This window comes from Coenobita brevimanus, chromosome 36 (genome assembly GCF_032717465.1).
Source record: "Coenobita brevimanus isolate Jiangsu-jjx chromosome 36, ASM3271746v2, whole genome shotgun sequence".
NCBI lineage: Eukaryota > Metazoa > Arthropoda > Malacostraca > Decapoda > Coenobitidae > Coenobita > Coenobita brevimanus.
In genome coordinates this window covers 1,462,789-1,471,799 of record NC_136989.1, presented here as the reverse complement: position 1 = coordinate 1,471,799, position 9,011 = coordinate 1,462,789, and the positions used below count along the sequence as shown (strand labels likewise).

Here is a 9,011-nt window from a genome sequence, read left to right as displayed (position 1 = left end):
GCCACTCACCCCAGCCCCGCCCCCTCACCCTCACCTCACCCCCCTAATCTCACTGTCAGCGCAGTCACCCTCCCCCTCCCTCTCCCTCCCTATCCACCCCTCCACTAACCCAGGGAAACTAAATCATAATTAATTCCCGGGGAGATTACACATGTCAGGATTACACAGGAAAGCAAACAGCAACAGACCTTACGGTCCCTTTCGAGGCTGCTTGTTAGAGAAAACTATGACTACAAGATCTAACTCTACATGTTGAAGGATAAGGATAGTAAAGCAAGAAGGCTCCCCCCACCACCAAACCCTCCCAGGAAAAAAGTTAGAAAAACCACCCATGCAGCATGGAAAAACCTGACATGGAAATTTTATAGGAAACACTGGAAAGGGAAAAGTCACATTCTATAATACTTTATCTATAAGCTACCCGATAGAGTGGTAACCTGAAAGAGAAAGTAAAACAAATAAAATAATAGTTACGGCATGACATTATAAACCGGTTACATTGAGTTAATGGGAAGTCTGTGGACATAATCGTGGAAGCTACACACTGCACAGTGTGGATGTTTGAGGGTGGTGCAGCAGCCTTGCCTGGCGCTTTTAAGGTAGGCAGCAGTCAATCAGGCCCTAGCTCCATTTTGCTCCACTGAGACCAAGGGAACTCTCCCATGTGGGACAAGTACACAAGTTTCATCCTGAAGCAGTGACCCCTGCGTACATTAAAAAATCCCGATGGTGGTCACTTGACTAACAGGGACCCTCAGTGATCCACAGCCCATCACATGTCGAAAGTAAGAGTGAGTACCCATTAACTCAGGGTTATCTGTGCAGATCCTAATCTGTGCTTATATTGCTTTCTTTACTGCACTGGGGAGATTGAAAAGTATATAGGACGGGTGTCTTAGATAAAAGGGGACTGCACAGTGCACAGTGTGGATGTGCAATGCACAGAGTGGATGTTTAGGGGTGGTGCAGCAACCTTCCCTGGCGCTTTTTAGGTAGGCAGCAGTCAATCAGGCAATAGCTCCGTTCACTCCACTGAGACAAGGAACTCTCCCATGTGGGACAGTACACAAGTTTCATCCTGAAGCAGTGACCCCTGGTACATTAAAAAAATCCCAATGGTGGTCACTTGACTAACAGGGACCCTCGGTGATCCACATCCCATCACAGGTCGAAAGTAAAAGTAGTGACCGTTAACTCAGGGTTATCTGTGCAGATCCTAATCTGTGCTTACTGTATATTACCTCATTTGCTTTGGGTAAATAAAAACATATAATGACGTGATGTGACGCTATGTTAAGTTTACGGGGTGTCCTGTAGACATGAGGGGACTGCACAGTGTGGATGTTTAGGGGTGCGGCATCCTTGCCTGGCGCTTTTAAGGTAGGCAGCAGTCAATCAGGCCCTAGCTCCGTTCACTCCACTGAGACAGGGAACTCTCCCATATGGGACAAGTACACAAGTTTCATCCTGAAGCAGTGACCCCTGGTACATTAAAAAAATCCCGATGGTGATCACTTAACTAATATGGACCCTCAGTGATCCACAGCCCATCACAGGTCGAAAGTAAGAGTAGTGACCGTTAACTCAGGGTTATCTGTGCAGATCCTAATCTGTGCTTATATTGCTTTGGTTGCACCGAATAAATTGAAAATGTATAATATCGTGACGCAACACTATGTACGGGTACATTGTTTACGGGGTGTCTTGTAGACTAAAGGGGCATGAACTTACATGTACCGTAGCTATAAAAGCAAGTTATTCGGACAGAAAAAGAGTCAGCTGAGGATTTTTGTGCAAATACTTGTCTAATTTGTTTTTGAATGCCTCAATTGAGATACTGTTCACGGTATCTGTTCCAGATATTTACAACTCTGTTAAAGAAGAAGTATTTTGCTTCGTGGGATTGGAATCGCTTTCCCATGATTTTGCAGCCATTACTTCTGGTTTGACTCGACCGGTCTATATCAAAATATTTATTCATGTCTAAGTTGTCATATCCCTTCATGATTTTGAAAACTTCAATAAGGTCCCCTCTTAACCTGCGCTTCGTTAGGCTAAATAATTTAAGTTCTTCAAGGCGTTCCTCATATGGTTTGTTTCTAAGTCGTGGTATCATTTTTGTGATTCTTCGCTGAATTTTCTCTAATTTTTCAATGTCCTTTCTGTAGTACGGAGACCAGAATTGCACACAATACTCAAGATGGGGGCGCACTAGCGAGTTGTACAAGGCAAGTATGACTTTTTCCGATTTTTAAACTCGAAAGTTCTTCCAATAAAACCCACTAGCTTGTTTGCAATTTTAACTGCATCGGTACACTGCTTGCTTGGTTTTAGGTTATTTGATATTATCACACCAAGATCCTTTTCACTGTCTGTACTTGATAACTGAATATTGTTCATTTTGTAATTTGCATGGACATTGTTACTTCCAATATGAAGTACTTTACATTTTTTTGTGTTGAATTTCATTTGCCATTTTTCTGCCCAGCTTGCTAAGGTATTAAGGTCATTTTGTAACTGCTGCCACTGTAATTTTGAAGTGACTTTACTGGTTATTTTAGTATCATCTGCAAATTTGGATACTTTACAATTTAGACCCTCATCAATGTCATTTATATAGATAATAAAAAGTATCGGTCCAAGTACTGAGCCTTGGGGAATGCCGCTGATCACATTACGCCATTTGGATTCCTTTCCGTTTATCACAACTCGCTGTTTTCGGTCTGAAAGCCAGTCTTGTAACCATTTTTGCGTCTTTCCTTTTTATTCCATGTGCTTCTATTTTTCTCATGAGACGCTTGTGAGGGACAGTGTCAAATGCTTTCTGAAAGTTGAGGTAAATTATATCTACTGCTCTTGAGTCATCGTATGATTTGTAAACATCATGGAAGAAGTCCAGTAAGTTAGTTAAGCATGAACGACGATGTCTGAATCCATGTTGCGAGTCTTTAATTATATTATTTTCTTCTAGATAATTAATTATTTTATCTCTTATGATTTTTTCCATTAACTTGCACACTACTGATGTTAAGCTGATTGGTCTGTAATTTCCTGGGTGCGACTCATTTCCTTTTTTGAAAATTGGTTTTACATTTGCTAATTTCCATTCGCGTGGAACTTTCCCAGTACTTAATGATTTATTGAATGGCCATACCACGTTTGAGTACACCGCTTTCCGTCCGATCAGCGAAGTTAAGCAACGTTGGGTCTGGTTAGTACTTGGATGGGTGACCACCTGGGAACACCAGATGCTGTTGGCATCCCTACATGTCAAGTGGGGTTGGTGGAGGATTAGTGCCCCTCCCTGTAAAACAATTAACTCTAAGCCCTTGACCACCCCGTTTGGGATACATGGCGTCTGGCGATGGATGGATGGATGGAATAAGACAGAGAGTGGCAGCAGTAACTCATGTTTTGCTTCTTTGAGAATTCTCGGTGATATTTTATCGGGGCCAGGGGTTTTGTTTATGTCCGTACTATTTATGGCTGAAAGGATATCGTTATTTTAGATAGCATAGTTACTAAGGACTGTGCTATTTGCTTGGTTTGCGGGTAACAGTAGGTTTCTGGTGGTGTTTTCTACTGTAAAAACAGACGCAAAGTAATCGTTAAGAATGTTTGCCATTTCGACCTCATTTTCAGTGTGTTTGCCATTGTTTGTTTCTAGAGGACCTATTGATGTAGTCATAACCTTTTTCTTTCTAATGTAACTGTAAAATTCTTTAGGATTTGATTTGCACGTATTAGCAATGTGGATCTCCAGTGCTCTTTTGCTTTGTTTAATAAGTCTTTTCGATATGCGCCGTTGATTATCGTACTGTAATTTATCATCATTATTTTGTGTAGCTTTATATTTATGGTATGCCTGTTTTTTGGCTATTAAGATACTTTTTATTTCACTGGACCACCACTTTGGTTTACTATTTCCAGCTGGACGTCTGTTACGTAGTGGCACACATGACTTTACCACTTTATTAAATTTTTCAGTGAATATTTCCCATGCTTGGTTTATGTCATCGGTTTCAGACATTTGATTCCAATCTGCAGTTGCAAGTAGCGCTCTGAGCCTGTTGAAATTTCTCTACAATAATCTGGGACCTTTTCTTTGCTCTCCGTTTCTTTTACTTTTTCAGTAGTAATATTAAACTGTATAGTTCGATGATCACTGGAACTAAACTCAGGTCCTATTTCAACGATGTTGACTAGGTTATCATTTGTAGTCAAGATGATGTCTAGGATATTGTTTCCTCTCGTTGGGTATTCTACATGTTGGGAAAGGGCGCTTTCTTGAAGATTTGTATAAAGTTCTTGTCCTGAGTGTGCCGTCAGTGGTTCACCCCACTTTGTTACCGGTAGATTAAAGTCTCCAAAAATTACGCTATCCTCTTGACAACAAATTTCCGCAATTTGATCATAAAGTTTTTCATCTGTTTCAGTTGACTGTGCTGGAGGACGATAGATGAGACATATATTTATTTTGTGTGAATTAATACTTAGCTGAACATAACTGGCATCTATGTTGGTAATACTGGGTTTGGATAGCACAAGGGGATGGAGACTAGTTTTCACATATAGTAAAACACTGCCACCAGCTCGATGTGGTCGCTCACAGCTGAAAATATTGTACCCTGTTAGTGAGTATTCCGCTAGAAAGTCACGGTCAGATGTGTTAATCCAGGACTCTGTGATGCCAATGATGTCATAATTTTCTAGGTAAATTAGAGATTCTAAATCCTCAAACTTGTTACGTAGACTACGTGCGTTAGCATAGCAGACTCTAATTCCGTTCCGAACAGTTGGTGATCTGACTTTGTGGGTATTTACATTAAGGTTACTGTTCCTGGACGTGCCGCGTTTTTTGATCTGAAGAGGGCGACTTTATCGTGTAGAAGTCTACCTAGCCGTGCCGCTCCTACTGAGTTCAAATGGAGACCATCTTTCTGGAATAGAGTATGTTGCTCATAAAACTGGTCCCACAGATCGACAAAGTCGACTCCCTCTTGCGTGCAGAGAGATTTGAGCCGGTTATTTGTGCTGAAGGCCTTATCATAGAAACTATTTTCTGCTTTGATCCTTGGGAGTATACCAGATATTATCACATTAGTGGACTTAGTTTTGAATCGTTTGATCATTTCATGATACTTTGCTAGCAATTCCTCAGATCTATTGCGCTTCAGATCATTTGTACCAACATGGATAACGTATAGAGTTTGATCATTTGCGTCTTTTGTGACCTCATCGCAGGCTTCTGTGATATCACATAGTCCACCTCCTGGAAAACAGTACCTCTTTCTGCTGATGGGGGGGCGTCCACAAAATTCCTCCAGCTGACTGCATACAATAGAGTCCCCAATAAGCCTTGTTTCTTCTGTCTCATTAACCGCTTCGGCAAGGATCTGGTAGCGATTATACGTAGTTATGGGAAGATGCTTCCTCGTATCTTTTCCGGGTTTTGCACCATTCCTTACCATAGTAAAGGGGACTTCGCTTGGCGAGGAACGTACTTAATCGCTGGGTGAGGAAGATACTGATACACTATTATTTGTGACTGCCTGATGGGCGGGGGCTTGTACGAGCTCAGTTTGTACGCTTCTTCCTTCTCGAGTGCTGTTGCTGACTCCTACATTTGCCACTACAAACTCTTTCAGTGTCTGAAACTCTGCCTTGAGTTCCCTGTAATTTCTCTGCGATTCAGCTAAACCATTTTCTAGATCTTTTCTCAAGATGCATAATTTGCACACAGGCGTTGAAAAGTAATTCGAAAAATACTGAGCCGCAAAGCGACCAGTACACTCCTGGCAGACCTTCAGGTTAGATGGCATTTTGCAGCAGTATTTCCACAATCCCACACAAATAAAAAATAATATACAACTGGTTAATGGATGTTGTTACAAATGGTCAATTTACTCTATATATGAGATATTGAATTTCTAGGGAGATTCCCTTACTTTTTATATATTATCATCCTTTACCAGTATAAAAAGAATAGAAAATCTACCTGCTATGGCACAATCCAACCTACATGAATTCTTTTACCAGTGTTAAAAGAACAGAAAATCTGCTTGCTATGGTACAACCTACCTTACCATGAACTGTGAAAAATGAAAAGGGAATCTACTTGCTATGGTATGATCTAGCTTACCATGAATTGTGGAAATACACCATACACTGATTCACTGGAGAAAAAGGAAAAACAAAAAAAAAATAACAAAGGAATGTTGGGGAAAAAATCAAAATAAAAACCTAGCTTCTCTCAATGAACAACTGAAAATAAAAGTAATATACAACTGGTTAAGGGATGTTGTTAAAAATGGACAATTTACTCTATAAATGAAATATTGAATTTCTAGGGAGATTTTTATATACTATCTTCCTTTAACAGTATAAAAAGAATAGAAAATCCACCTGCTACAGCACAAGCCAACCTACATGAATTCTTTTACCAGTGTAAAAAGAGTAGAAAATCTGCTTCCTATGATACAACCTAACTTACCATGAACTGTGTAAAATGTAAACAAAATCTACTTGCTATGGTATGATCTAGCTTACCATGTATTGTGGAAGTACACCATAAACTGATTCACTGGGAGAAAAAGGAAAAAAGAAAATAACAATGGAATGTTGGGGAGAAATCAAAATAAACACCTAGCTTCACTCAGTGGACAACGGTTTGTAGTGCAAAAACTATTTCACTGGTGTAACATCAATCACACAGTTGTTACTCTATACAGAAGACAATGCTATTCACTTGCACTAAACTAGCAAGCAACTTAGTATTTGTTACGTTAGACTTTAAAGTAAGACGTACAAGGATGATAGTGGGAACAAAAACGAAGAGAGCTGGTAGGTAAATACGCTTTCGGTTCACTACACTATTTACTAGTGAGAAAAGATAATCTGTTTGTTAGATATCGTTCTAACTGACCTCGATCTGCGGGAAAATAAACTATAATAAACTATAATATGTCTGAGACCAGAAATAACGGCGGGAAAGGGCAGGAATACGAAGTGGAGGGTGGGTATATATGTAAACAAAGGAACACACGAACGCTTTACACCTTTAACCCGCTCTAAAACTTTTACATGAAATCTATTTAAATACTTTACACGGTGGAAATATGTCTACGACTCTTATACACTGATCTGATTCACTTTCACATCGATCTTCACTCAAGGTTGTTGTTGAAACACTTGGATATGTGGAGTGCTGCTTTAATGCGTGTGTGTATCCCAAGATGGCGCACAGGAGGTGTATCCGGATTAGCCCTACAGTCAAAGCTAACCGCAGAGTAAATTAAAGTATTATCATTCAATGCTCGCAGTCTTAGAAACAAGTTTAACGAACTCAAAATCCTTCTAAGTGTCGAAGATTTTCATATAACTGCCGTAACAGAAACGCATCTTGATATAGGTAATAAAGATTTATTAACTGAATACCAGTTAGACTCGTATAAATTTCACTATAAATGCAGATAAAATGAACGCCTAGGAGGTGGTGTTGGGATATACCGGTATGTAAAAAAATCACTTAAACCCAACAGAGGTAACCTTAAGTGGACAGAACACCGAACTGGTCTGTGTCAAATTACGTTTAAGATATATGAATATAAATATTGTTACAGTCTACCGTCGCCCTACTCATACTCCAGAGGAAGACACAGAACTATATAGTACCTTGCAGGAAGTTCTAGATGGGGACGAAACGTTGATTACCGGCGATTTCAACCTGCCGTCAGTAAATTGGAATACAGTTACCGGTAGCAGTAATAATGACAAAAGAATGACAGATTTCATTAAGAACAACTTTTTATTTCAATGTGTCACGGAACCGACAAGACAGGGCAATATCTTAGATCTTGTCATCACTACAAATGAAGATATGGTCTCAAACCTCACTGTGGGTGAACATCTAGCATCTAGCAATCATAATCTCATAAGATTTGCCATGAATCTCTCACATAATGAGTGCACAAGTAAAACTAAAATGCCGGACTATAAAAACGCAGATTTTAATGGCCTAAAGGGCGCTCTGAGTACACTAGCTGAACACATAGAAAGAATTAATGATGTAAACGAAATGTGGGCAGAATTTAAGCACGTATTCATGACCGCTCAATACAAGTACGTGCCAATGAAATCTAGACAAACCAAGGGTAGAAACAAACCAGCGTGGTTTAATGCCGATATTAGCAGAGCAGTTAAAGAAAGAAACCGTCTCCACACCTTGCTTAAAAGTCACACCAGTGAATTACTCACAGGGCAACATACCAGTAATAGAAGAAAAGTTAAAAAACTCATTAGAACAGCTAAACGACAATTTGAAATTGATATAGCAAAAACAAGTTCTACGGATCCTAAGCTTTTTTATGGATACATTAACGGCAATAAGAGACTTAAGGCGGGCGTTGGTCCATTTATCAGCGACGAGGGTGCTCTTATCTCGGACGATCAGGAAATTGCCTCTACTTTAAATAAGTTTTTCAGTTCAGTTTTCACAGCAGACGCCAATGACACCATCGAAGAGCATCAAATGTCAATCCAAAATGCACTAAGTGATATGCATATTAGCAGTAATGAAGTGAGAGATAAACTTAATAAAATGAACAGTAATAAGACTCCCGGCCCAGACAATTTCTACCCTAAAATACTAAAAAATGTGATGGATGTAATATGCAGTCCTCTAACAACTATCTTTAACAAGTCCCTACAACAAGGAAAGGTTCCAGCAGACTGGAGACTGGCTAATGTGACCCCTATATATAAAAAGGGCAGTAGAGATCAACAAGGTAACTAGAGACCAATTAGCCTAACCTCTGTCTTGGGAAAGATCCTCGAATCATTAACTAGAGATAGGATAGTTGAGTTCCTAGAAACTAATAACGTAATTAGGAACAGCCAGCATGGCTTTAGAACGCGGAGATCATGCGTGACAAATTTAATCGAGTTTTACGATACACTTTTTAAAATGAATGATTGTACCAGGTCACTTGACATAATCTACTTAGACTTCC

The 9,011-nt window shown here is 39.7% G+C and overlaps 1 non-coding gene across 1 annotated transcript; it reads left to right on the top strand.

The window, feature by feature from the left end:
- The first annotated feature begins 3,140 nt into the window (after positions 1-3,140).
- On the top strand, positions 3,141-3,260 carry LOC145396348 (5S ribosomal RNA). Its single transcript, XR_013896769.1, has one exon. It is a non-coding gene; the product is annotated as a 5S ribosomal RNA (ribosomal RNA).
- The last annotated feature ends 5,751 nt before the right edge of the window (positions 3,261-9,011 follow it).